The sequence below is a fragment of the Marmota flaviventris genome, chromosome 2 (genome assembly GCF_047511675.1).
Source record: "Marmota flaviventris isolate mMarFla1 chromosome 2, mMarFla1.hap1, whole genome shotgun sequence".
NCBI lineage: Eukaryota > Metazoa > Chordata > Mammalia > Rodentia > Sciuridae > Marmota > Marmota flaviventris.
The window spans coordinates 118,797,930-118,803,976 of NC_092499.1; positions in this window are offsets into that span (position 1 = coordinate 118,797,930).

The window sequence follows — 6,047 nt, forward strand, 5'->3', positions numbered from 1 at the left end:
TGCAAGAAAGAGAAAAATCAGAGATGACTATAGAATATTTGCCTGAGCTATTTTAAGAGTGGGATTGTCATCACTTGAGATAGGGGAAAGCTACAGGACCAAACAGTTTGTTGTTTTGTTGGCATTGTGGTGGGGGTGGGGTATTAGAGTCATGTTGAGTGGAGATGTTGAGTTGGCAGTTAGATGCATCAAATTCAAGAACATGGTTCAAGCTGGAGATTTGAATTGGACAAGTCTCACTCAGCACATAGATGGTATTTAAAGGCATCAGCCTGGATAAGAGGACCAAGGGAATAGGCAAAGACCCAGAAGGAGAAAGTTCTAAGTACTAAGTCCTGGGGTTCCCAGCATTAAAGGGTTGGGAAAAGGAGGACCTAATAGAGGAGACTAGAAAGAGCGTTCAGTGAGGTGAGAAGAAAAGCAAGAGAGGATAGTGTGGCAGAAGGCAGAAAGTGTTTCAAGAAAGAGAAGGGATGATTCAGGGGACAGTGACTGAAGCAGAGACCTTCAATAAGTAAGAAAGTAGACCTCTTCAGCTGCACTTCCACCAACCACCAGGAGGGGGCTCAGTAGCAATTGCCCATAGCAACCTTGATAGGAAGCCCTTGGGAAAGGGTAGGCAAGATGGAGGCAAACTGTTAATCCCTTCCTGGCTTTGAAGGGTGCTTATCTGTAGCGCTACCCTGCTTCATTAGTACTCCTGCTACAGGATGGAAGAGGAGATCCTTCTGGTTCTCTCTGAGAAATAGTCAGTGGCTCAGCGTCTGCTGAGGAGCCTGGGGAAGACTTTTTGGGAGGAGGATATCTGGGTCCAGCACAGTTAACACACTTCCCCAGGCCACACAGCTAGTTCTTGGCAGAGCTGGGGGGTAAGCCTTGGTGCCCTGGTCTGCAGCCTGCTGTACTGTCTACATCCCACTTCCATCAGCTAGGGTTAAGGCCTTCCCTCCAGAGTTCAAACTCTCCTATGGTACAACATTGGTGGGGGATGGAAGAGCATGAGGAAGCTCTCAAAATGCCAAGGGAGATATGACACAGATAGCACAGGAGAGCAGAGAACACTGTGGGCAAGGTGCATATTAAAAGTTAAGTTGCCCTGTTTCTTAGAGGAGACTTTGGGAAGTGAGTGGATCTGTCTAGTTAGAGAGGAACCACTCTGATAGAACTGGACCGTGTGAACATTTATGAGGGGCATGAGGTGTGGAGGGGATGGACAGAGGCCACATTGTTATGAGGCCAGGGACGAAAACTTTGCTGCTGCTAAAGTTTCTGTTAGAAAGCCCAAGGGCCACCGCCTGGCGCTCCTGCCTGTGGAGTATCAGGTTTCCTATGAGAGACTGGTTGTAAGGATTTCTTAAGAAGTTATACTGTGATGATCTCATCATGGGAAATGAGGGAAGGAGAAGAAGTGACAGATATGTTATTGTGCTGAAAGTCCTGTTTCAAGAAAACAAATGCAAGATTGTATTCATCAGCAATCACTAACCATAAAACATGGAAGAAGTAGTTAGGCCAATAAGAAATAATAATCCACATCTGATGTAATAATCTTGGATGACTTGGGCCCCCCGGGTAGAAAGGATCACTTCTGGTAACAGAAACAGAATGGAAGGGAAATTATAAGAGGACTGACAGGTTCCCCGACACCCCGTGCTGGGGATGGACCTGGAAACTTGCACATACTAACATGTTCTACCATTGAGCTACACCCCGGGCCCCAAGGGCTGGTGGATTCAGAGTGCCCCATTAGAAGAGAATGGGTACATTTCTCTCATCACTGCAGCAACTGAGCATTCCTTTGAGGGCTAAGACTATGGCAAGTTGCTCTGGAGATAACCAGGCAGTGCCGCAAGCCCGTCTGAAAACAAATGCCCAAGAGACCCTGTGACTCTGAAGACAGCAAGATTAGTAGTTAAGGTTCAGTATCTAAATTGAGATTATGATGTCTGGGTTTTATGGGGCTTATTTACTGTTTTCCATAAGGGTGTCAACCTTGCCAGCATCACATGCTGGACTCCCTGTTCTCCAAGCCAGGGCACTTGATCTTTTTCTTCTGTCGGAATCCTTCGTCATTCTGATCTGTACTCACTTCTTGGAGCCTGTCATGGTCCAAATCTAAGAGCAGGGCCAGGACTAGAGGAGTGAGGCAGGAAAGGACCCTATGGTGCAAAATTAAGGGAGGTGCCACTTTCAGGTGAGCACAAGTGTGAAGCCTGATTTGAATAATCTAATTATTTGTATATGGGAGCTATTAGTAATCAACAACTCCCAATAAGATGGAAAGTTTACCCTTGTATAATGACATTACCTCCATTTTGATCTGTTGTTTTGCCTTTTAACTGTCTCAGACCTCCTATTAGGAGGACACCGCTGACTCACTAGCAGCAGGACACAAGCTCCGAGACAGATTCCTGGTATTGGGAATGTTGTCAGCCTGGGCTATGGAGAAGGAATAGGAAATGGAGAGGAGCCAGGGAGGGGGAGAACAAAATGGGAAAGAGTGAACAATAAGAAGAGGGCACAGTGGGTCAGAAGGAGGCTGCTAATTATACCAAGCTTGTTTATAGTTTGTTATTTCGTAGTGTATGGGTTGAAGTTGGGGTGGGGAGTTCCTGGATGATCCTCCTTGGAGGATCTGTTCCTCTCTCTCTTTACGCTGCTCCTGTTATTTTGCCTGCCAGATGCTTCCAGATGTAAGCATTTGGATCTAGACATGTGAAGCCTATTTTAAGATTCAATTCCCAGGAATAGGAAGATAGAAAGCAGGAACCTGCAGCGGTCACTGTGTCCCATACACAGCCCTATGCTGGATTCAGTCATCAGGGGGAAATGTGGTTGCCTTAGACTAGACTGGATGGAATGACTCTGGATGGCAGCTCTGTGAGCCCTAAGTGAGTGGGCAGAGCCAGGTGATGGGGGCAGTGGCCTTTGCCAAGATGTCAAGGACCCGAGGCCTGAAAATGCAAACAACTTGGGAAACCAATGCCAAATTAATTGGTTAAGTGTCAGAGCAACCCTCAAGAAAATGCCCAACTGGGGCCTTAAACCCAGGCATGGCCAAAAATTGATTTTTCTTTCTTAGAGAAGCAGACAAAATTAATAGATTTGAGTATCATTCTTAAGCAAGGCATCCCAATTTCTCTGAGCTGCTTTCTAAAAGATGGGTTGCTTTGCTGCTCTAAACAGCCAGGAACGTCTTTACAGCCCCCACTTTCAAGCTCTGAAGGGATCCAGTTTGTTTAAGTGCATTTAATAGATGAGGGAAATACTTGTCCTTTTATATGTCAAAGGGAGAAAAGAGAAGTAATTTCTGATTTTTCACAGTAATCTTATAATTTCTGCCCTGATGTATTACTCAGCCTTCTGGTACTGTAAGAAATAAATTAGATAATCCACTTATATAGAGAAAAGTTTGGACTGGGGATGTAGCTCAGTGGTAAAGCATTTGCCTTGTATGAATGAGACCCTAGATTTTATCTCCAATACTGAGAAAAGAAAGAGAGAAGGTTTATTTATTTATTTATTTATTTTCTCCCAACTTCTGACCAGTGAGTTTCACTTTCATCTCATTGGCCACTCCAGCTGCAAGGGAATCTGAGAAAGGAAGTATTTGCAGCTATGCATAGAGCTTCTTAGAACAAAACTACTCTGTTGGTAAGGAAGATGAAAATAAATTTTAGGAGACCATTAATCTAAGGACAAATGAGAACAGTGGAAGGGCTTCAAGTGGCAGAGGGACAATATAGGAGGAGTCATAACTTTAGAAAAGTTCTCTGGCAGCTGTGGACTGAGGAATTAGAAGAATAAGCAATCCTCACAGCAATCCAGTGAGGACTGATAGGACCCCAGATGAGGCTGGGGTGGTAACAGGATATTCAGAGAAGGGATGGTTTCCCAAGATGTTCCTGTGCATCCCTTCATGCTAGTTTGGATATTGGCAGTGAGGGAGTGGGAGAAGTGTAGGCTGAATCCTGGTTTGGGGCTTGGGTTCTTCTGAGATATCTAGGGGGAAAAATGGTTTTAGGAGACAGGTGATAGTCCAATTTTGTACATGTTGAATTTAAGGAGACCAGAGGATGCCTATGTAGGGAAAGAAAGTGGGAGAAGGCCTGTCCCAGTCTGGGTTTTCTAGTTTTTAACTTCTTTGGGGAAATTGAGGCAAAACTGGAGACAGACTGCTCTGAATCATCCATGTCTGTGCTGGCCTAGGAAGCAGGTGGGGAGAAGGGGGTGGAGGGTTGTCCAAAACAAATTTCCATCCTGAATGTCTCTGCTTCTTATGGGAATCTCTGTGAAGCACCCCTACTCCCAATAGGCAACCAGAAACATTCTGTGAACTAAGGAGACTCCTATGTGCTGGGATGATCATGCTAGCTGTCTATGTCCAGGTGTCTGGCCCAGTGTCTGAGTGTCAGATGAACTAGTCCTATAGACATACCATCGGTGCCCCAATGAAGCTGCTTCTCTTTCCTGAGGGGTGAGAGAGCCTTAAATTCTGTTTCCAGGAATGACAGCTGAGACCCCTTTCCTTCCTTCCTATCCTCTGCTCTTTGTCAGTACAGACTGCCCTTACTGTTCCTTCATTATCCATCAAGGCTCACTCACATCTTCCCTGCCAGATTCTAAATCCTCTAGGACAGGACCTGTGTCACTAATGCAGGGCCCAGACTGACTCTTCATGAAAGGAAGGAAAATTCCTTTAGATCAGTTCAAATGCTATCTCTAGGGTTCTGCTGCAGGGTTCCTGGGTCTCTCAGCCCAGGGACACCTCTGCCTGGGATACTTCACCCCCAGGTTGCTGGGCCTACAGAGGACTACTCATTCTGAAACTTGTGAGGCCTAAGGGACAGTGGGAGGCAGTGTGGATTCATCCACAGTCCCTAGAGGTGATGACCATTATCAAATTCTTTTCAGAAATACTTGTGCACATAGACATAAATACAGAGAGTTGCTTGAGTGTGTTCACAAATATACACACCTGTGCCCCACTGCCCTACTCATACCTCAGGGATGAAGTTCAGTTTGACCACAGGCACATATATCAAGGGACAAATCCTGTCTTTTCCCTAAAGAGCTGAGTGTCCTCAGGTAAATTACATAATCTTTGTGTCTGAATCTTCTTATCTGTAAAAATTAGAATAATGGCATTCACCTGAGTTGCCATGAAGATTAAATGAGATAAAATGATGAAGAGCTTAAAATAGTGGCTGACACATCAGACAGACACAACAGTTTCATGTGTATTTCCTAAGTGCTCTTCAATATTGCTGCTGTCACTTGATGGCAAGTCTGGCAACAGAGCAAGGTTGGAATCACTTCGCCCCTCTGAGCCTCGATTTTCTCATCTGTAAAATGGGAATAACATTATTTTCTTAATAGGGCTGTTTTGAGGATCTAAGAGGTCCAGCACAGAAAGCTCCCAACCTAGACTCTGGCCTACAGCAGTCCCTCTACATTTGAGCCTTTCCTGATTGTGTGAGGAAGAACAGATCCAAACACAGGTGTGGGGCAGATGCACAGAGGTAAAATCTGGTAGGGCCTGACTCCCATCTCCTCCCAGGCTGGAGCTGGAACCTGTAGGGGCAAAGCCAAAGGCAGAGGTGTCAGGTCTACTCTTTTGGAGCCTGGGCTGATCAGCAACCTGGCATGGGGTCGGGGGTAGGGCTGGTCTCATAGTCGTGGGTGGAAGGAAAAGAGGAAACCAACTCAGTAGAAATTGCCCTGCGGTTGGCTCAGGCGCCCACGACACTGTATTTATAGAGCTCCCAGCAGCTCTTAATTCTCGCGGTCGAGTTAACCCTTTCCGAGCCGCTGTGCCTGCCTAGAGTCGAGGGAGAATAGAGGACTGGGATCGGACAGCCAGAATCCAGCTCTGCTCTGCCGCCAGCAGCCCGGAGGGTGGGAGTGGTCAACGGCCAGTCACCTGTCCTCTCTCACCGAAAAGAAACTTTGGCTTTTGAAGCGTGGGATACGGGTGGGGGAAGGGCAGTGAGTAGACCGTAGAGCAGCGCCACCTTCCCAGAGTCTTTCCCTCCAGGGTCGCGACT